Source organism: Suncus etruscus, chromosome 13 (genome assembly GCF_024139225.1).
Source record: "Suncus etruscus isolate mSunEtr1 chromosome 13, mSunEtr1.pri.cur, whole genome shotgun sequence".
In the NCBI taxonomy this organism is placed as follows: domain Eukaryota; kingdom Metazoa; phylum Chordata; class Mammalia; order Eulipotyphla; family Soricidae; genus Suncus; species Suncus etruscus.
Genome location: NC_064860.1, coordinates 60,413,820 through 60,438,007, shown reverse-complemented (window position 1 = coordinate 60,438,007; position 24,188 = coordinate 60,413,820). Strand labels below are relative to the sequence as shown.

The 24,188-nt window shown below is 34.1% G+C and overlaps 1 non-coding gene across 1 annotated transcript; it reads left to right on the top strand.

Moving 5' to 3' along the window:
* The first annotated feature begins 22,465 nt into the window (after positions 1–22,465).
* LOC126026859 (U1 spliceosomal RNA) lies at positions 22,466–22,634 on the top strand. The gene has a single exon (XR_007502067.1). It is a non-coding gene; the product is annotated as a U1 spliceosomal RNA (small nuclear RNA).
* Positions 22,635–24,188: the final 1,554 nt, after the last annotated feature.

Genomic DNA, 24,188 nt, shown 5'->3' with positions numbered 1-24,188 from the left:
CTTCCCCACTATGCATTCAAAACAGCAAAACCTGTTTTTATATTGAGTAGGACTCAATATAAAAAAATTTAGCAAGTCAAAGTATATTTTCAATCCCAAATCCTTCCATCTGTTTTAAACATATAGATTATTTCTTATCTGCATTATTACAATAGCTTTGCCCCCATAACTAGCCTTCTCACATTTTGTTATTTACTATTTCTATCTGAATAAGAGATGGGCCCAGTTCTAAATTATTTTAAATCTGTATCCTTCTCACTATTTTCATGTGGGATTTTAAGTACTTGAATAACAGATAAAATCTTTATTGTACCATAAGGCTATATATCACCTTGACCCCATACTTACCTCATGATGATACAGTCACTGTTGTCACTTTCTACTACTTTGCCTTTCCTCAAACAGCTAAGAACAGATCTTCTGCTGAAGAATTCTCTCCTTTGCCACTTCCTCCACCTAGAATGTTATGGCTCACACCTTTATCTTGTCCATTATTCTCAATTATTCTGTCATAGAAGTGTTTTTCCAAATTATCTTTTAAAAACACCTTATCAGACCAAACCAATAGCACAGCAGGTATGGCATTTGCATAGCGTGCAAAACTACCTGGGTCTTTTCCTCATCTCCCATCTAGTCATTCTCCTGAGCATCACTAGGACTAATTTCTTAATGCAGACCAAGAGTAACCCTTGAGTCTCATGGATGTGGCCATAAAAATCAACACAAATACAACAAAAAAACTTTTTATTTTTTTTGTTCTTTTTGTCTACCACCTTTCCTGCTTTAACTTATCTTCACAGCATTTGTCACTTTTTTACATCATGTTAGACAATACGCAGATAAGTAATATGTTTTCCAAGTAAACGAATGTTCCACATGGACAGGAGCATTTCTTTTTAATAAATACAGTATTTAATGCTGTATTTGGCTTTTTTTTAGATTGGATACTGCTGTCATTATAGGATACTTTCTTTTATAAATACTTCCAAATGAGTGAATGAATGAATGAATGAATGAGATCTAGGGCTGAAGATATAGTATAGTTTGTCCTGAACACAGCTAATCCGGGTTACAATCACAGTACCCCATGTGACCCTCAAGCATTGCCAGAAGTTTTCCATGACTCCACAGAACCAGGAGTAACCTCTAAACATGAAGACGTATTAAAAAAATCCAGGTAGGAAATCTGATTGTATTAGTGTTTTGACATAATGCATAATTTTTCAACATTTTAATATTGTCTGATTAGATACAACATGTAATGACTTTGCTTGTATTTATGAGAATATCAGAACAGGGTAAAGTTATATAATTGGTGTTTTTAAGACACTCTTACTTGCAAAAATATTAATAGAATTTTAAGCTTCCAATTCTAAACCTACCACCAGTGCCAGTATCTACTCACCAATGACCCAAAGTATCCTCCATCTTTCCAAAACAATAGCTCATCCTAGCATGACTCAAACCCAAAACACAGCATATATGTAACAAACATCACAGAAAAATACTTTACAAATGAGAAGATGGTCAAGTTTTATGGCTTTGTGGATCATCTATCTGTGTTTCAAACACTCAGACCTTCAGTTGATGGGTGAAGGGTAGCTACAAACAATGCATACAGAGATGGGTATAACTTTATATTAATAAAGTATTATTACAAAAATAGAAAATCTGTACACATGTAATACATGAGGCCATCTTGTACACAATGCTGTTGTGTTTTTTTTATCTCTTAAAATTTTTGGAAGAATGCCCAAAGAAACATGGTTCTTGGGCTGGAGCAGTGGCTTAACCATAAGCCATCTGGTTTGTGCATGCTAGCCTAAGATAGACCACAGTTTGATCCCGTAAAGTCCCATATGGACCCCCATGCCAGGATCAACTTCTGAGTGTATATCCAGGAGTAACCCCTGAGTGTCACCGGGTATGGCCCAAAAACCAAAAACAAAAAGCAAACAAACAAACAAAAAAAACATAGTTCTCTTAACTTATTCATTACAAGAAATCAAAAACTCAACGACTTGTAGAGCACTGTGCAGACTTATTTCTTCCCCCCTTAGTTACTCAAAATGAATTAATTCCTAACTTAATCGATGTGTATATTACCAATAATTGAATCGTGTAAAATATTCCCAATGACACATTGTTTTCTGGGTGAATGTATGAAAAAGAAAACAATTGTATATTGTTTAGCAAAAGGTTCTCTTAGGAAGCAAAAGATACTAGTTTTCTGTTAATTCATCTCTAATGATTATTTTATACTACCAGTAGGGTGTCACATAATATGAAACTGGGAAAAGATGCACATCGAGTTTCCTGAACCAATATGAGTTCACAAAAGTTCATCACCCATCTCATCAGATGTACCAGTACATATTTAGAAGTTGCTGTCTAGAGTAAATGTAATGTACATTAATACTAAATGTATAATGTATAACGTGTTTATACTATATTTAATGTGTTTATACTATATTTAAGAGCTCTTTATTAAGTTATGGTGTCATTGTTCAGTTAAAATACATTCTCTTCCATCAAATGCTAGCTATTATCTTTGTTTTGTTCCTGTAAGCGTTAAAACTTAGTCTTTAGATACAAGTTCAATCTATTTTCCATGTCTTTGTGTCAATAAATCCTCTTAACATTGAAGCAACAAATATAAAGGAATTTTATGTCTATTCAAGATTCTGCCTTGCTCAAGGTTAGGGAAGCATCAAAATACTTCAATGAAAATAAAAGAAATCTCTTCATGGCCACTCTTCTTAACACTCCATAGGGGTCAAGTTGTTATTTCCCTTTAGTGTTATGCAGATGCATTGTAGTTCAATTGTTATTGAATAAAGGATCCAATTTGTCTATAAATCAACCAAGTAAACTCCCTTGAGTTTAAAACAAATGACAAGCTGAGAACATGATAAACGTTCATCTTGTTTCAAGACCACCTCTCAGATTGGATTAGTAACATGGATGTCTTTTGTTATTTGGAAATGAATAGTTTGGACCCAATAAGAGGGAATGAGCAAAATTATGAAAATGATTTGAGTAACCGGACACCAAATGGGCATCAACCTGAAAGAAATTAGTAGAGAAAAGAAAAAGACTTGAATGAATAAGAGAGATAATAATATAGTGAGTAAGGCATTTGTTTTGGATACCACTGAGCCAGGTTCAGTCCTCTGCACCACACATTGTCTCACAAACACCACCAGGAGTGATCCCTGAGCACAGGACCAAGAGTAACCCCTAGCACAACTGGATGTGCCTCCCTAAAGACACCTTTGTAATTTGATGATATGTAATAAGCTTAGGTTGACTTACTCATTCCTTTGGAGAAAAAATAAGAGAGACAAACATTGCTTTTGAAAATATTTACCCTTTTCTGTTCCTCTGATTTATTTCAGTACGTAAGTTTTACTGCACTTCTTTTAAAGTTATGTTTAGAACAATTATTTAGTGATGGAATGGGTATTCACTTTGTTGTGCTGAGGGCCTCTTGGTTTACAAATGTCAGGGCTGAGGACCACATAGTGCTAAGGATAAAACCAAGGACAGCTGGATGCAAAGCATGTGACTTAACACCTTTATTCTCTGCTTAAGATATTTGGATAGGTTTTCTTTTTTTTCTTAGCCATTGTGAAGAAGTTTGCAATAAACAGGGGATGTCCTTGAAATAGAGATTTTAACTATTCTCAACTAGTCAACTTTCTTTTTTTCATTTCTTTTTTCTTTTTCTTTTTTTACTGAACAAGTTTTATCTAGATCTACTATTTACTAATTTCTTATCTCAGGAATAATATTGATGAAATGTTATACATCATATGATTTAGTTTATAATATTTCAGCAATTACTTCTAAAAGAAAAGAATGATTTTAAACCACAATAGCATTGTTATATTTACAATTATTAACTAATATCATCTATTATCCTTCAAGTGTACACATCTTCCTGATTGTCTCATTTTTACAATTTTCTTTGGTTTGTTTATTTTCTTTTTGATTGTTGTTTTGTTTTTGGGCCTCCTCCTGTAGGTACTCAGTGCTTACTTCTGCTTTGCATTCAGGAATTACTCTCAATGGTATCTGGAGGACCATATGAGATGACAAAATTGTAGCCTGGCTCAGCTTCATATAAGGCAAAATGCCTTCTTCACTTTATTATCACTTTGGCCCCAATAAAGTTAATATTTTAATGAAAAATTAAGTGTAAGACAACACAAGACATTTGGTTTACACATTTTTAAATCCCTGAAATCTTTTCTTACTTCCTTGCATTGTGTTTGTTGACAAACTGAGTTCTTACCTTTCTTATTTTTGATGTTGCTGATGGCATCCTTATAGTCAAGTTACCCTATTTTTCCTGTGAACTGAGAAATATACTTAAGTTTCATTTATACATAAGATATACTTATGTTTCATTTAGCATTTTATAGTTGTATAGTAAGATTTATTATTGATGTACTGTAAGCATCCCAGTAGGAAGCAGATAGGTGGACTGTCTTAATTCTGACTATATAGGAGATATATGTCGATTTATAAATAAATTTAAGTATATATTAAGTTGCTTCAACTAAGAATAAAATATTTCAAATTTACTTTAGAATTCTATATTATACTGTTTCGTTATAGTTTGAAAAGAACACCTTACCTTCTGATTCTGCAGGTTTAAACATCAATATTTCAATATTTATTAAGCTGCGGTTATTCTATATTTAAACCTGAACAAGAAAAAATTCTAGAGGAATTCTAGGAAAAGTAGCTTTAAGCAAACATAAGGTACTCTTCCATCTTATACAGTCCTAGATCATTCTTAAGAAGTAGGAATAGGTGGGGTCAGAGCAGTGGCGCAAGTGGTAGGATATTTGCTTTGCATGTGCTGACCTAAGATGTACCTTGGTTCAATCTCCCGGTGTCTCATATGCTCCCCCAAGCCAGGAGCTATTTCTGAGCATATAGCTAGGGATAAACCCTGAGTGTCACCGATGTGGCCCAAAGACCAAAAAAAGAAAAAAAAAAGAAATAGGAATAGAATATTTTATTAGGATCAGACTTCTGTGATAAAGGTCTTAAAAAGATCCTTAGAGAAGAACAATCTAGACTAAACAATAGAGATAATTCAAAACATCCAAGTTTTCTTATGGTGAGATATATGAACTACCCAGTTTACTCTAATAAGACAATACATTCCAGTTGATAGAGTAACAATTGAAAATCACAGTGAAAGTTATTGTGAATATGATGAATATGAATTAATGATTATTTGTGTAAGCATAGATATGTGACAATTTTATAATATGTTTATTTTTATTTGGAAATCTTCTTCTGTAATCTGATTAATTATTAAGCTATGTCAATTCTCATCATATTTCATTAAATGCTGCACTATTAATAAATTATATTTCAGAGAAGATATACTTATAGTAACATTAGAAAGTAAAGTTATTTTAGTTTGTGATTATATTAAAACATTATATGCAGAGTTTGGGTTTGAACAAAAAGGATATAAAGTTAATATTTCTTCTAGTACGATCCTAGCATACTGTTTTATTTCTGATATATTTAAGAAAAATAAATGAATTTTTGTAAAAGCAAATTAAAGGTCTGATCTACTAAGTCAGTTTATTATAATTATTAATTTATGGTATATAATGGAAACTTTTAATATATTTTGTTACATTGGTAGGGGTCAGAAGAGTAATGGGATTTGAGCATTGTTTCATGTTTATTGTGTTGTTACTTCTGTATTGTGATTTTGTAATGTCAGTGATAGAAAATGGCACCTCACTTATGAATCGCATCATTCTACCAGTCAATTACTCTCTGACTCCATACTTTCTTCTTTTATTGAGACATGTTTGCTATAATAATATTTCCTTAAAGACATAATAATTCAATACTTGTACAATTTGAAATGACCACAATAGAGTCATAACATCCAATACAGAGATAAAATACTTCCTCCTAATTAGAACTTTAAAAATATAACTCTCACTCTATGATTCTACACTATATTATTAAATAATAGTCACCATGCCATGCAATACATATTAATGACTTATTTTATATCTAAGCGTTTTCACTTACTTCTTTTTACACATTTTCCTCACACACACCCACGAGCCAATTCTGACAGTGACATGTGAAAGTGTACGTGAAGTGTTGCTATCAGAGAAAACTTACTTGTGCTTCATCTTCCATATTTTTCACTAAAGTTTTATGATATAGTCATAATCAAATGCTTACTAAGTTTCACATTATTCCATTTGAATGACAAAAATAAAAGTCCTGTAATCAGAAATTCCACAAGTTTAAACAAATAAAGATTATCTTTTTCTCCTTAGATAACTAAAAATTCTATACTATGCAATACTATTTACTATTATTCTTGGATAAACTCTCCAGCTCACCAATATAAGATAAATATATTTCCAGAACCTCAAGATGTATTGTTTGAATGTTTCTAGATAAGCTCCAATTTATAAGTGTTTATCATTAAAATTATGTCTCAGTGACTACTGACATAAAATGTATGTCTAGTGACTACATAAAATGTACTACAGGGATTAAGATATTTCTTTGCACACTGCCAACACTAGTTTGAGCCTCCTTCTAACATATGGCCACCCTACTGTCATCAGAAGTGGTATCTGAGCACAGAGTCAGGAGTAAGCCTGAGCATTTTTTGGTTTGATCCAAAAGTACAAATTATACAAATAAAAATATTGGTTCAATCACTTGTCTCCTCTAACTTACTACAATTTAAAGCTTATTTTCTCAAAACATATCTCTATTTTGAGTTAATTTCTACTAGAAATTGTGAAACTTTGGTCTTTGGTTTTTTCTAAGAAAAGAGAATCTAAGCATGTATTAATCGTTAGCCTTATGAAAATTACTCGTTCAATTCTTGAATTTAATTTTTGTCTTTAATTTGGTTTAATAACATATTCATTAGGTGTGGACTAAAGAAGACAACATCTGGTATTTTAATCTTTCATAGGCGTATAATAAATATGTTTATATTATTGAAAATCCATTAGATAGTATGGAGTTGTACACGATCAGTATCTTACACAGTGTTTGCCTAGTGAAGCTTCCAGACTAGATGAGTGCATATATTATTAAAACAGGAGAGTTTATTCTCCTCATCAAATATTTATCTGAGTCCAGCTGAGAGTGTAAAGCATTATGCTACACACACACACACACACACAAACACACACACACAGAGCAACTTTCTTCTTTCCTGGAGTGAGAACATTTTAAGAAATATATTTGATAAGATAGTAGGATGAGTGGCCATTGAGTTCAAGTGCTCAGCTAGACTAATACTAGATGCCTAAGAAAGAAATGGATTAATTTATTTGGCATTTTTTTGACTTTGGTATTTGGAGGACCTCACCAGGCAGTCCTCAGGAGTTACTCCTGACTCTGCTCATAGAAATTACTCCTGAAGGCTCAGGGAACCGTATGAGGTGCCAGGGTTGAACCCAGGTCAGCCACATGTAAGGTAAACATCCTATCTGTTGTACTACTGCTTCAAACCCATCTCTTATTTTGGGGCTAGTGCTTGTCCATGTCAATAAAATATGGAGGATTAAAAGATAGGGAGCTTTGTTTGCACTTTTAGAATAATGAGAAACTTTTTTCATATTTCTGATCGTACTTAGTAAAAAAGTAAATTTCACAATAGCATGTAAATGTTCTGAGACTACATTAAACTGTGAAGCTTCTGTACCTCAAAGGAAACAATGACTAGTATACAAAAGCCACCCACAGAATGGGAGAAACTATTCACACAATACCCATCAAATAAGGGGCTAATATCTAAGATATACAAAGTATTGGCATAACTTAACAAGAAAAAAAAATGAACACCATCAAAATAAAGTGGATAAAGAATAAACAGACACTTCCTCAAAGAAGAAATACAGATGGCCAAAAGGCACGTGAAAAATGCTCTATATCAGTAATCATTAGGGATATACAAGTCAAAACAATAATGAGATACTATATCACCACAGACATGGCACATTCACAAAGAACAAGAAAAATAACTGCTGAGAGGTATGTGGGGAGAAAGGGACTATTAGTCACTGCTGGTGAGAATGCCATCTAGACCAGCCTTCCTGAAAACAATATGGATATTTCTCAAAAAACTAAAAATTAAGTTTCCATTTGATTCAGCAATACACTCCTAAAGGAACACAAAAAGCACCACATAAGAATGTTCTCTGCACACTTATGTTCATTACAGCACTATTTACAATAGCCAGAATCTGAAAACAACTCAAATGCCTGACCACAAATGAGTGGCAAAAGAAACTGTGGTACATTTACACAGTGGGATACTATGCAGCTGTCAGGAAAAATAGTCATGAAATTTTCCTGTACATGGATGGACATGGAAACTATTTTGCTGAGGGAAATGAGTCACAGAGTGATAGATGCAAAATAGTTTCACTCATCTGTGATATTTAAAAATAAAAGACAATACAGTAATAATACCCAGAGACAATAGAAATGAGGGCTGAAGGATCAACCCATGATATGAATCTTACACAAAAAGTGGTGAGTTCAGTTAGAGAAATAAATACACCAATAATTATCATGACAATTGTAGTGAGTGAGATAAATAGAATGCCTGTCTCAAAGAAAAAAATAACTGAGGCAAGGAGGGAAATGGGGGACATTAGTGGTGGGAAGAATGCACTGGTGAAGATGGATGTATGTTTTATGACTGAAACACAACTGTAAGCATGTTTGTAACCATGGAGCTTAAATAAAAATATTATAAAATAATATTAGAAATCAAAAAAATAATAGAATGTATTTTTTTTGATTTTTGGGTCACACCTGGCAGCGCTCAGGGGTTACTCCTGGCTCTACACTCAGAAATCGCTTCTGGCGGGCTCAGGGGAGCATTTGGGATGCCAGGATTCAAACCACCATCCTTCTGCATGCAAGGGAAATGCCTTACCTCCATGCTATCTCTCCGGCCACTAGAATGCATATTTTAAAATGTTGTCTAAAATAAAATGTCTTTGAAATAAATGACCATGTATTTTAAAAGATTAACTGAAGCTCAATTTTTTAATTAAGAAACTACTTTTTGACCTTAATAGACCATAAATTATTTGTTCTAATTGTCTTCCCACTGTAACTTTACCTTATCCTCTTTCTTTGCATCTTTGTCTCCATAAAATAAAAAAAAGAAAAGGAAAACACCAAAAAAATATTTGTTCTGTACTTTGCACTTAAAAAAAACTCAAAAGACTTGATACAGTTTCTGATGTTACATTTAGTTTTGAATTCAAAGTAAGTATGCATTTTATTTGAGGCAAATTTGAACTATGGAAGAGTCTGACCTAATTTATTTGGTCATGAAACAAGACATATGCTGAGCAGGAGGCATTATTTCCAGGATCTTTGGAAAACAGACAAGAAGTAAGAAATAAATATATACAATGTCAGATGGATAATTACTGTTGAGAAAATTAAAATAGTGACATGGGTGCTCCAAAGGATCAGAGAAGGTTAAGGAATATTTTCTTTCATGTAAAATAGATCAGGAAATTCATGGTCCCAGATATGTGAACAGTGTAAATTGTTAAGGATTAAGCCAGAAAAATATCTTGGGATAAATGTTACAAAGTCAAGTTCCTGAGTCTGGAGCATGCTTAGCATTTTCCAGAAAGAACAAGAACTCTAGTAAGGCTAAAGGTCGAAAGCAATAGAGTTTGTTGTGACATTGGACTCTGTAAACTATTTAAAAATCCCTAGATTTCATTTTATTATAAGTGCCTCTGTAACCTAATCCATAACTTTTAACTTCAGTAGACCTTATAAGTAAATAATGTACAGAAAAAAAATTGTTGGATATCTTTCTTAATTTTTTTTATTTCAAGTTAAGAATAGCACTTCATATCTTAAAAATAAGTGAGATCACTAGTAAAGAATTTAGTTTATTTATTTTGATGTGTTGTTTACAACAGTTCTGCTCAGGACTTACTCCAGGGTCTGCGTTTAGGAACAGTGCACTACTGGCTGTGTTTGAGGACCAGTGTAGTGATACAGATCAAAGCAATCTCAGCTGTATGCAAGATAAGCACCTTATCCTAGAACTGAGTTTGTCAAGGCCTTGGATAAGGGAGAGGGAGATTCAGAAGTAATTCAGGACAGTGGTATTGTGAAGCAAATTCTGAAAAGGAAGGTGTTTGACTGTTGTATGCACCCTATTATTGACACTATTGTAAATTACAGCGCTCCAAAAATGATATTTTTAATATTTAGTATATTGAAGAGCCTAATAAATATTAGTTGCTTTCTGAAAAAAAATATTAACTTCTTTTCTAGATGTTGGTATTTTTATTATTTTCTTTAAAATTTCTATAATTTCTATAACATCCTGGTTAATAATAGAATCTAAAACTAAATGTTCTAGAACTTGATTTTGTTTATTTATATTGTATATTTTGTTATTGTAGGGGGGTTCCCAAGCAGTGTTTGGAGACCTGAGAGCCACTCTCAGTAATATTAGCTGACTGCATCGTAGACAGTCAAACTGACCCTGGAGCTAGAAAACAAATATGGGTCATTGCATGAGCCCTAACCCCTGAGATATCTCTCTGGACCTAGGTTTAGGTTTTGGATCTAGTCTGTATTATTATATTATATATATTCATGCCAGAGAAATTGTATAGTGGGTAGAGTGCTGCCTTGTAGTTGTCCTACAAGGATTTGATCCCCAGTATCCCATATGTCCTATCCGTCCCCCAATCTGTTACCTCCACCTCAGCACTAACCCCTGAATAATTCCTAAAAGTGAGAAGTTCTGAGAACATCAGGGTATGTCCCAAACACCAAAACAGAGAAGATATGTAATGACTCTTATTCTTTAGTTTTTTTATTGTTAAATTATCTTTATTTAAACACCGTGATTACAAATATGATTGTAGTTGTATGGTTACAGTCATGTAAAGAACACCCCTCTTCAGCAGTGCAAGATTCCCACCACCAATTGGGGAGGAGGGAGAGCTTTAGTTTTAAATCTGTGAATATGGTAACACTGATCCCAGAGAGCATTTAATCATTAAAGCTATTAGCCTGATGAATTTTTAAATATTTTTGTTTAATTTCTTATGGCCATATGGCAATACTTTTCTCTAAGTTTGTGTCTCTTGAGTTTATAATCAGTACAGAATTAATGTCCCCTTGTACCTCAAAATAATTTTGCTCTAATTATACTGAAATACATCCAGGTGTAAAAGGAAGATTTTTCTTTTTTGTTTTAATATGTTTTTGTTTCTTGGTTTAATCATTTGTTTTCAATGAGTATATTAAGAATTTAAATGACCATGAAATTTTCTGACATTTATTGAATGTTTACGTTATCTTCAGAAATATATTAAACAATTTTCCCGAATTACTTTTATTAAGATATAATTTGCATATAACACTAATAAGGTTAGAGTGTATAGTTAGTTGATTTGTATATATTTACATAATAATTGAAATATGATTACTGTGCCTTCTTAATACCCTATAATTATTAGTGTTTTATTTTGTTTGTGGTGGAGAAATTTTAAAATCTAGTTTCTTAGCAACTTTGAAGTATATAGTATGTTCATAGAATAGTACAGGAAGCAACTATAATCATTCATCTTTTGCACATGAGGAAACAGACTAAGAGAAGTTAAATCAGTGGCTAAGGTCATGGTGTTAGTAATCCTTGCCAGGATATTACCCATTGTATTGTGAGTTTCTGACCTTCTCCAGTATTACATGTTACCTCTCATTTCAAAAAATTCAAGTGAGTTATTCAGGATAATCATGAAGATGGTATGTTCACATATAAATAAGTGATGTTCACTTATTTTGTATGATTCCTATGCAATGTATTTTAGTCATAATGTTTGAAAAATTAAGCTATCCTATCCTCTCTAATCCTTATGTTTATTGTATTCTTAACAGCACCTGTAAATAAAAAATAATAGCACCAACAAACTCTTGCTGAATCTAGCATTTTTCTCTTATTTCTTTACAGGATTTTAGAGTTCAACATAAATATCTATTACGACAAAAATATTTACTCTTATGATCAGGTGACACCAACATGGGAAATATGAAAGGGTAATGCTGTATTTGTTGCAATCACTCGTTCATGACATTTTAATAGATCTGCGGTTACTAACTGGAATACCAATATAGAAGGTTATTTTTGTAGCTAAAATATTAAATATTTATTAAATATTAAATATTTCAAAACTATTCTTTATGTCATCATTTATTTCTATCAGACAAGAGAGTGTTTGGAACTTTTTAACACTCTATCATACATTTGTCCCATACAGGTATTTTTGTATAAAAATTGTCACTATATTACATATAAAATAACTATTTCATATTTAGTTGTGTGCTGCTATAATGTGAGCAGTGAGAACTCTATAAGCCTGAGATCATTTGCTTCAAATAATACAGAAATGTTTATTATTTTTTTATTTCCCTAAAATATCAACTTTGATTAATAATCATTACAGGTTTTCTTCTTCTCTGAGTGTCAACAGTAATTGGAATCCATATCCATATCCTATCTTGCAATCATGCTTCAAAAGGCCAATAAATTCCCACTGAGTGCGTTACTTGTTAAATTTAGTGCATTACATTTCGGGTAATGAATAAAACCAGTGGGCCGTTACTGTCTGGCTGGCTGAGGAAAGCTACAAGAGCCAGACTCCCCTGAGGCCTTCAGCCAGCTTAGAAATGGTGACAGGCAGAATCAAGGGACTCCCCAAGCATCACAGTTCAGTGTGTCTTCCTTAATTTCCTCTTCTGTGGACAATGAGAAGGCTGTAGGGAGGTGAGGAAAACTTAGTCATTAATCTGCCACATTTTCATAAAATGCTGTGTGCTCTAGTTTCGTTAACAAGCACATAGACTTTAGAGAGTTATATCTATATTCAGCAGAGAGGTGAGAATATCCTTGAATGTAGACTTGAATACTCCTCTGTTCAGTTCACTCTGTATGTCTGTAGGTCTATTGTGTATTCATTTGTCTGTTAAATATATGCATTTGTGTGTATAAATACATAATAATCAATGTAGTAAGGCCATACATAGATCTAAAAGTGTTTATTTCTGTTCCATATGTATTAAACATATACACTGTTACTGAAAAAGAGATTGTTAAGTAAAGTTTGAATTAGTTCTTTCTTTTATTTTAAATATTTTTAAATATTTTAAATATTTTAAAATATTAAAAAAAATATTTTACATATGAAACAAGTTCTCAAAGTATATTTTCACAAAACTAGCACTTATAATAAATGTACAAAAGTAAGGATGTTACAGCTTAGTCAGTAATTTCTTTGAAAACTAAGAACGTATACTTTTGACAAATCAGTGCTTTATTACAAAAAATATATTGCATATGTTTCATGTCAAAGCCAACTGACTCAGTCCTTGAAGTTTTATGAATGCTAATATCCACTCAGAAAATTAAATTGTTAAGGAAGGGAGAAAAATAATTTATACAGAATTATTGCTGGTATTCATAGAAATTTTAGTGTAGAATATCCTTTATGTTCTATAATATAACATTTGGTTATAACAAATATATATCAGTAGAAATACAGTAGATATAATTATGTAACAGAAATAATATCATAATAACATCACCTCAATTGGGTAAGTTAAGCACATGTGAAATCTAGCACTCTATTACTTGAATGAATCTTTGAAAGCAAACGTAAGGATATAATTATCAAAGGTGTTCATTGAGTGCTAGCCATGGACTCTTCACATATAATGGGAAATATAACAGGAATAGATACTTTGATAATTGTACTGTAGATAAAAAATGAACTGCCTGCACAACATTATCTGTTAATATAAATTGTTTTATGAACAAAATCAAATGCCAGTAGACAATGCATATAACCTTTTTATTTTGTGTTTATTCTCTTTTTCAATGTAGTTCTTCTAAGCAAGAGTAACTCACGCTTTAGCATGTAGTAGAACCATAAGAAGGGCTTCTTCAACCACAAATGCTGGGCACATAAAATAGCACATTGGGTAGGGTTCTTGCATTGTACTTGACAGAACCAGGTTCAACCTACACCACAGTTTATGGACACTTGAGCACTAACAATAATGCTCCCTGAGTCAAGAGCCAGAAGTAAGTCCTTAATATAGTTGGGTGTAGCACCAAAGTCATAAAAATTAAAACCACAGAATTCTGGCCTGATTCTTCATTTCTAATTCAGCAAGACTGGTTGGAGTCTGAGAACTGGCATTTCTGAAACTGCTTTTTCACAACCAGTGCTGGTCCTATTTAAAAATCTCTGGACTATGCAAGATATACTATAGTACAAGTTTAACTCCTATATTTTATTGTTTATTATTCTGTAAGGTAAATATCTAAGGATTCTATATCTTGATCTATTTTTTTAACTCAAACTGTATTTTTGGAAATTTAGATTATATTACCAAGAAAGCTATTCTGAATGTATGATTAAGGCTATTTGTCTGACAAGTGCATTGGGTATACTTATATTAGAATTCTTATGAACAACAGCAAAAGCAATCAAATGATTATACAAAGACAGTCCCAGAATTTACCAAGTGAGGAAAAGTACCCCAACTGAAAAGTTTCAGGTTTATACAGTTAAATTGACTCACTCTAAGCTTGGAATTATCTATTTCCTAAGAGGTGTGATTATACAAAATTTATTGATATTATGCTGTACAACATGATGACTATAGTTATTTTTGCTCCACACCACTTAAATATGGCTGTGAGTAGTGTCTGTGTGGCTGTAGTCTCACCACTTATAGGAAAAATAGTAGCTATGTGATGTAATGGATGTGTTTAATTAAATTAATTATGATACTCATTTTATAAAGTATATATATGTTTTGAGGGTTTTTTTTGAGCCACACCCATTTGGTGCTCAGGGGTTACTCCTGGCTAAATGCTCAGAAATTGCCCCTGGCTTGGGGGGACCATATGGGACGCCGGGGGATCGAACCATGGTCGAGATCTTTCCTTGACTAGTGCTTGCAAGGCAGACACCTTACCTCTAGCGCCACCTCGCTGGCCCCAAGTATAGATATTTTAAGTAAATCATTCAGTCCACTTTTCAAATGTAGTTTCTTTCTCAAGCATAACAGTACATTATATGAGTGAGTAAAACTAAATTTATTCTATGAATTTTAAATTAAGACAGGATAGTAATTCAAATATTTTATCAACTCTGAAATAGCTGGGTGTTACTGTTATTTATGATACCATCCTAACTATGCCTCTAATTGTTTTGGTTTTAAAGAATTGAATGGGTTTCCAAGTGTTTGCAAGGACTTAAGAGTCCCTCTAGCCTATGGGATTGAACCAAATTCAATAAGATATAATGCAAGTTCCTAAAGCCCTGTGAGGTTTCTCTGGCCACTTAAATTGGTTGTTGATATCGATTAGTTATTTAGGAAGAACAGGATAATAAAATGCTAACAATATATGGCATGTGTTTTGTTTTGTTTTCAACTGTTTCTAATTTTGAGTCAGGTGTTCAGTTGTTCTAATGAAAATTTTTTCTTAAGCCTGATTAGATAGCCTTCAGAGTACATTGGGATGGGGGGGGGCTAGAGAGATATTTGCATTTGCCTTGCATGCAGCCAAACCAGAAGGATGGTGGTTCGAACCTCTGCATACCGTATTGTCCCCCATACCTGCCAGGAGTGAAATTTGAGAACAGAGCCAGTAGTAATCCCTGAGCACTGCTGGGTATGACAAACCTCCCCTCCCCTAAATACATCAGATTATTTTCTTTTCAGTGGCCAACACTGGCTTACTCTCAGCCTCACATATGGTCCTTGGATTTCACTAGAAGTGATCCTTGAGCACAGAGTTAGGAACAATTCCTGAGCATTACCTCCCCCCAAATTTGAGTATTCTATACTCAAATGACTATGATTCCATCATATTATGAATCATTTAGGTAGAGATTATGATGAAAAATTAAGAAACATATCTTAGTAGATCATTGTTTGGGTTAAAACTTCATTTTTCCTCATCGAAGAAATCCCACACCAAATATATGAAATACAGTACTTAATTTAGAAAAATTAACTGACAATCTGCTTTTACATGTTCATTTTAATGAACCTTTTGACTAACTTAGAAAGCTTTATGTCTTTGTTTTGACACCCAAAATAGATGAAATTTTATTCATTTATATGTTCAAAGACACAAGACAGTTACTGCAATGATAGTTTTTTTAAATAATATTCATGGGGTTATTCAAGTAATTAAAAAGAGACCCTTTTTTATCATTTTAAGTGTCCAGGAAAGTGTTTTGCTATGTTGTGCCATATTCACAAGCATAACTAGACTGAGATTCAGATTCTACTGAGTTTACTATGCTTTTATTCTTGACTGTACCCTATAGGCACATGAATTATATTAAATACTGATGCATAGGTCTCAACTGGAATAGATTTAGATTTAATTGGTCTGGTGAGTAGTTGGATCATTAGAACTTTTAATAATCACTATGTAATTACAATGTGCAGCTGAGTTGGAATTCCACATTAACAGTTATTTACAGGTAAATCTATTGAAATGGGATCAGAGAGTTAGCTTAATAGATGGCTTGCTTTCCATGTAAAAGACTTAATTTTGACCAATCGTACATCTTGGCCTCCAGTCCACTGATCACAAATCTGGTAAAAACCCTCTAAGTGCTGCTCAGTGTCACTAAAAATTAAGCAAGGAAAAAAAATGAAATAACTGACCAAGAAAGTTAGTTTTTGCAATGAGGAGAGAGAAGCCTCAGTTTCATTCTGTTGGGGCCAAGCAATGGGGTGTGAAAAGAACTTACCAGAACAAACAGGTAGTTTTAATAATAAAGTAAGTATTAAAATGACAATACTAGGAAGACTGATACAAAAGAAGCCTCCAAAGAGAGAGACCAATAAGTCTTAGGGAGTCTCTTTTTATGTTATGGTGCTGAAGGGTAAGACATTTCTGTTTTCTATGCATCAGTTTTGGGAACTGGGTAAGCAGCAAAAGTAGCGAGTTATGGAAAGAGAGTAAGTTGTATAGAAATTGTTCCAAGCCAATCATATAAAGAGAATGAGATGTTGATGAAATATTTTAAGTCAATCTTGGGAAGAAAAGAGAGTAAATCGGTCAATTCTAGGCATTAAGCAGCAGAATTGAGTGACAGTGGGGCCTCTAGGGGCTTGGGAAAGCTAATTATGTTAGCAGGGTCAGCAGAGTGGATTGCATTAGACCATTAGACATTTTGATATAGGAATGAAGCTAGGCAACTTTTCATAGGGCTATGCTTAACCTGTTCAGGCACTTCAGATTCCAAAATTATTAGCGCCTGGGAAGTAAGAAAATGTTCATTCCTACTAATATAGATTTGTCTGTGGATATTTCTTTCTTGGAGGGGCTAGGTTTATCCTGCCAAACAGTGCTTCAATGACCCGGGAATCCTTTCTAGATTCCAGAAATCTAGAAATTCCAGAATTAGGCTAGATTTGACCCTAACGGTAATAAAGTTCTTTCTTTTGTATTACCAGTCTGTATATATTTTAGGTCACAAAGAAACAGACTATCAAAGTGGGAATTTACCCTAATCTGAACCATTACATATTACATGCTCAGATGTATACTCTAGAAGCAATGTTAATGATAAAGGCCTTCTTGGTATATGCCCTAATCTGAAGTTACATGTTCAGTTTATATATAAATGTTTAAATGAATATTCCAGAAGCAATATTAATTATATAGGCACACAGCAGCCAAGCCAGTGGACAATTAGTGTTGTCCCTTGATAATTAGTTTTGGAAGCCATAAACTTTGAGATAACCTGAAAAGGAGTTAGAATAAGGATGACACAGGGCCAAATCTGTGAAAACTGGAATCCCAAAAAGATGATTCTGAGGAACAAATGAATGGTAAAGTTTGAATGATGCCAGCCCACATGCCATCCCAAAGGGCAGAAAAGCTTGCTGCTCTAAAGAGAGGAGATGTCCAACAGAAGAAAGACCTACTAAATCCAATAACGAACATATAATAAAGCTAGAGTTAGATCAGCATTCAATTAAGGCTGTCCTTAATTTGCTTGACTGATTGAAACAAAGGGAGAGATATCTGGGTAATAAGAATGCCCTAAATCCAAAAGGTCACACAAACCGTTACCTCACTTGCATTCTTGCTGCTGAGTATTCTAAGTACTATTTGCCCTTTTCCATTCTGTCTCATGCTTTTATGACCTTTCTCCACTTTCTGTGTACCTAACAACATGGTAGAAAACTGTGAGCTTTGCATGTTCTAATTTAAGCACTCAGCATCCAAAGATTCATGTACTCAATTCCAAGAGTTGACTCACTTTGAATAAAACTTTAAATATTGATGAAGAATATCTTTGGCCAGGTTCAGGCCATTGCCCATTCTGTAGCTTCTTTAATTCAATCACTTAAATAAAGATTGTAGGAAGAATGTTTTGTGGACCTTATATCTTGAATATGAGGAATACTGTGAGAAAAGAGTAGATTCCATTTGGTGTTGATAGATGCATGTGGAACCACAGAGATGGATAATAACAGAGAATATGTTTTTCAAGATCCTGCTATGACCACCATCCTGGTTGGCTGACCATGACCTCATGGAAGAATATCCTGGAGCTAAGACTGACACACAAAAGACTACAGAAGCTGTTACATGGCATGAACATTTAAATTCTGATTCCACTGAGAGGTTCCTGTGTTGTCTATTCTCACCAAGAGATATTTCAAACAGAGACAAATACCAAAGCAAAGAAATTTTATCTGTGAAATATGAAAGGCAAAGGGAGAAGTGGACAACTTCTAGAGTGAAGTCTGGTTTCACCAGAGAGAGAGGAAAGCTTGATAAGTAAAAACTTATACTCCCCACATTAGGATGGAGGCAACGCCCCAGAGGAGCCTACCCCTTAAGTAAAGGGAAACTGTTTTACATCCAGAGAAGACAGGCAAGGGTCACTCAGGTACAAGACCAGAAAGTGTGAATAATTTCCTTTTGCAAAGAGGATCTTATAGTGCTTTTGTCATACTTCTTCTCCTAGGGGTATATTGCTAGGCATTTGTTAAGAAGAATTGCTGAAAATGTTCTTTGATGGGTTCATGATGGATGTTGATGAATTCCAGCTAATTTTGAATTTAAAAATTCACATGAAATGAATTGCCCTCTCACACCCCTTCCTGCCTGACTGGTTCAAAGTGAGGAGGAGACATAGGAAACAAGGTAAGTTAAAATGCAAACTGTAGTCCACCCCCAAATATATATATTTTATATAATATATAAGCCACTTTCTAATGGTTATAAATTGAAACAAGAAAATATAAATAATGGTAAGGATTTAAGTGGTAAGATTAAGCACATGAGATATAAATGTAAGATGGTATTTCTCTGATATGACATGTACAAATTATGATGAAAACAGCCAATAAAATGATCAAAGAAAAGCATTCCAGGAGCACATGTTAAAGTTAGAAAAACAGATGGGGCTGGAGCAGCACAAAGGTAGGGTGTTTGCCTTACACGTGGCTGACCCAAGAGGAACACAGTTCGATCCCCCAGTGTCCCATATGGTCCCCCAAGCCAGAAGCAATTTTGGAGCGCATAACCAGGAGTAACCCATGAGCATCACATAGTATGACCCAAAAATACAAAAACAAACAAATAAACAAAAAACAAAGAATATTAAACTTCCAGATGGCTAGAACTATATAAGCAAATGTAGGAAATAAAATAGGGATCAATGTGGGAGGATTCAAAATTTGCAAAAAAAAAAAAAAAAAAAAAAAAAAAGAGGCCTTATAAGACATTTGAACATTATTTCAAGTGGGAAAGATATAGCCAGAAGGGAACTGCACTCATATCCTCAAGTTGAGTTTGGTGGCCTTATGGTTCTATTTTAATTTGGCTATTGTTGGTGTAGCTAGGAGGCTAAAAAGTGAGAGAGCTATGATTCTGGGCAGAAAGCAAATGAACAATACTATTTTTTTTCACAATTCTGTTCAAGAAGTTCTGTTATAAATAAATATCATAAGATTGTATTTCATATATTGGCAAGTGCCAGTAGCCACTGTTCTTGCAAAGCCAGCTTTGTCTAGAAAGCTTCATTTTCTCCTTGCTTTAAATAAGCTAAAGTTCGATGTTCCATAGACTATTAGAGCCTTTAAAGGCTGATGCTCTCATCCAGTTGGAAAACTCCCTTTCTTATGCTGAGTTTTGATTGATGACCTGCTGCTTAATATTTGCTTGAATATTGTCTGTTGCCTCTAGCCATTGGCTTCTAGCTTGATTTCATTGGATTGTGTGTCTTAGTTTTCCTATCTTCTGAGATCTTTTATTTACCATACTTATTTTCAGTTTTCTTAGTTAAGAAAAAAAGATTGAATCCTGAGAGCATTTGCTAGATATGTTGCAACGAGCATCACCTAACTACAAAATCAAGTAAAGTGAAGAAATCTGGTAAAATGGAAATGGATGCCAGGATAAAGGAGAGAGTCAGAGAGTTAAAAAAAAAAAAAGGAAGGGAGTGAAGATAAAGATTCAAGAGGGTAGTCATATCAGAAAACAAAGAAATGGCCTGGAGACTTATGAATCACTGCAATAGAATTAATGAGATGGAAAATTTCTCAAGGAAATGAGCCAAGTATAGATAAAGAGGAAAAAACAGCTTAAAGGATGGGAAAACAAAATAGGAGGAAAAAAATGTAACTTCCCCCAAGTGCAAGGTGAAAGAGAAAAACAAAAGAGTAGATAAATTAAGAATTGTGTGTTGCAGGAGACAAATATATTCTTGTTTTCTTTATTCTTATCTTTAACTGGCCTTGCAAGTCTCTGGTAGCAGAGCCAAACTGAAAGGATAATTTTGTTTATGTACCCAATTTGCATAATTGTGCAATATAAATTATAATGCTAATTAAGGACAGCCCTTGGGCTTCTGGAATTGGGTCAAAGTAGCTCCCTGAGTGCAGCAAAGAGGTTGGGGCATTGGCTCTGTCCCCTCTTTCACTGCAGGGAAGCCCGGCAAGAGAAAAGAATCTCTCTGACAGTGTGTGAAATCTTGTCAGTATTTGTCCAGGCCCCAAATTCTATGTCTCATTCCAAAACTTGGCTTTTCAAATCATCTTTGTGTGATTTTGCAATGAGGTGCTTACAGTATGAGTTGAAGGTTCCCAGAAAGGCTTTGTTGGTTACATTTTTGTGAAGGTGCTTTTTTTTTTTCTTTTTCCCTCCCTCACTGCTTTTATTTTAAAAAAGTTGTTTTCTATCGGTAAAGAACAGAGTATCATAATCATATGCAATATATTCTCATTCAGCTCTAGCCAGAATTATTCCAAACCCCCTACTATATCAAAGTATACATGTTCTACTGTCTCAGTTCCCGAGTCTCAGGACAATGAGTCTGAGTTGATATCTGAGCTGAAATTAAATTCCAGTCCTGAAAACTAGTTTAATTATCACTCATTTCTATTAAAATTATATTATGGAAAGAAGTTTATTCTCTGCACTATTCATCATAAATGTGTAATATATAAGGTTCATATCATCTTTAGCTTGGATTGTGAATGCTTCTAAGTTATATCTAACGATCCAAAATAGCAGTAGTTGAAATAGAAAATAGGAGAAGAGTAATGTAGGATACCTAGTGATCTTTTTCCATTCTCTTTTGTAGCCTCTTTTCCTCTGACGTCTTACACCATCTTTCACAAAGGTTATTCTATCTACATATCAGGAATAGCAGACGAGCTATGGATGTTGGTTTCATACAATTTCTTTCCACTAGTATTGTCTGTGCGAAACCGGGTTTAGATCCTGAGTTTGTGGGTCCTTGAGTCCCATATGAAAGTTTTACATACCAAATGCCAGATATTTATGAAGTTATAACATTGTGCATTTTAAATAGTGGGCCTAAGACCTGTTCCTTGTCCAGGTTTCTCTCTGTTTTTTTCACATGCAAGATTTTGTTCTTCCTATCCCTTCACTGCCTCTCCAGTGAATGATGGTCAAATCTGTTCCCATGCCATACTCATCCATCTTATGGTTTCTGAATGTCTGGAAATATATTCTTTGTTCACTGGCTGGTGGTGGACTGGTCTATGGTGCTTTGTTACTGGGCTCCACAGGCTGCCTCTTTATACCAATAGCCCAGCAAAAACATTGACTTTGACTTTGCTCTTTTCATAACTGCACATAGTAAAAAGCTGTTTTCTTGCTATCCACCTCAGTGATAGATTAAAGAAGTCCTGCTGTCCATCAGATATAAGTTTGGGGTCAATAAAAAAAGTTACATAACCCCTGAACCCTTTTTTACTACCTTAAAATTTCTCATTCCCACCATTTTCTTATTTCACTGTACCTCTTCTGTGGGCAAGGTTTAAAAATGACAAATAAAATTAATTACAATACCTTGAACCTATACTTACCTGGCAGGGGAGATACCATGATCACGAAGGTGGTTTCCCCAGGGCGAGGCTTGTTCATTGCACTCCGGGTGTGCTGACCCCTGCAATTTCCTCAAATGTGGGAAACTTGACTGCATAATTTGTGGTAGTGAGAGAGGTAGTAAAGAGCGTTTGCGCTCTCCCCTGGGGGAAAAAAATACCTGGACCCCTGCTCTTCATTTTCCTTTTATTTCTACCTTATTGTAACATTATTGAAATAATTGTGTGTTTGTGACTTATTTGCTATTTTACTTTATAGAGCCCCCCATTTTTTTAATAAAAGCCTCTCCAGCATGTAAAAACAATGACAATATTTCTTGAAATACTGGTATTAGAGGAAATTGTGACTTTGGACAAGGCTGGTCATGGTCCATTGTGACTGATTTAGAGTTTTAGCCAATACAGTTCACCATTTACTCGAGGCCAAATGATTGATTCATGGTTAAGCATTGACTATCTGATGAATCACAGGCTCAGGAACAATTGAGAATGTTGGCAAAATCTTGAGAAAATTGTTGGAGCAAGCAGATACAACCATAGATGAATTTTCCAACTACTCATCTATGAAAAAAATGTGCCTCTGAATTTGTATTTAAAGCTTGACTTGCTGTGTTTCTTTTTCAACTGGGAGAGTTTATGACATATATTCTCATTTTCTAAATCCTGATCTAATGAACTAATTTTTGCTTTTATAAATTTCTATCATTCACCATTTTATGTATGATAAGCTCATCTTCATCTATTTATAATAAATATAGCTTTGCCTATATTTATTTGGGAGGTGCTGTTTCTCACTGGTTTTATGATCTTAATATTGACCACCAATATTTCTAATATAACTACTAATATTCCTAGTATGACTTGTCTAGTTAGCTTATTTTTATTATCATTTGAAAGTCCAGTAGCAGAGGTTCCCTACTACTCTAAAACTTGTTTTACATTTGGGTAAAGTTTTGTTCACTTTTTCTTCTGTTACTCAGAAAGATCTTGTCATTTTAATCTTTGACAGTGCTCAAGGTTTACTCCTGATACTACACTCAGGAATTACTCCTGATAAGGTTTGGGGGAGCAATATGTAACAGTAACAACCAAGCCCATGTAAACTGCATGCAATGTACTGTCACTTCTGGATCTATTATATACCAAGATTCTCATTGTATATGCACAATATTATAGAGTAAACAATTTAAAAATTACTCCTGATGGGCTTTTCTTTGTTTGTTTTGGGAGTCACACCTCAGGGATTACTTCTGGTTAGGCACTCAACCTTTAATCTTGGAGTACTTTGCTAAGGCAAAGTATATGGAATGCCAGGAATTCAACCCAGGCTGGCCACATGCAAGACAAATGTCTTACTTACTCTAATATCCTTTGAGCCCTACTCCTAATAGTTTTATGTATATTGTGCTATATGAAAGTATATATTTTAAAATACTTACATGTTAGAGGCCTGAGTGGTGGCGCAAGCGGTTAGGCATCTTCCTTGCCTGTGCTAGCCTAGGACTGACAGTGGTTCAATCCCCAAGCTTCCCATATGGTCCCCCAAGTCAGAAGCGATTTCTGAACGCATAGCCAGGTGTAACATCTGAGCGTCACCGGGTGAGGCCCCCTCAAAAAAGCCCCCAAATATATATTTACATGTTAATATCTATAGCTATATATGTTAATTAGTAAAGAAGACTAAGTCTTCAAATCTG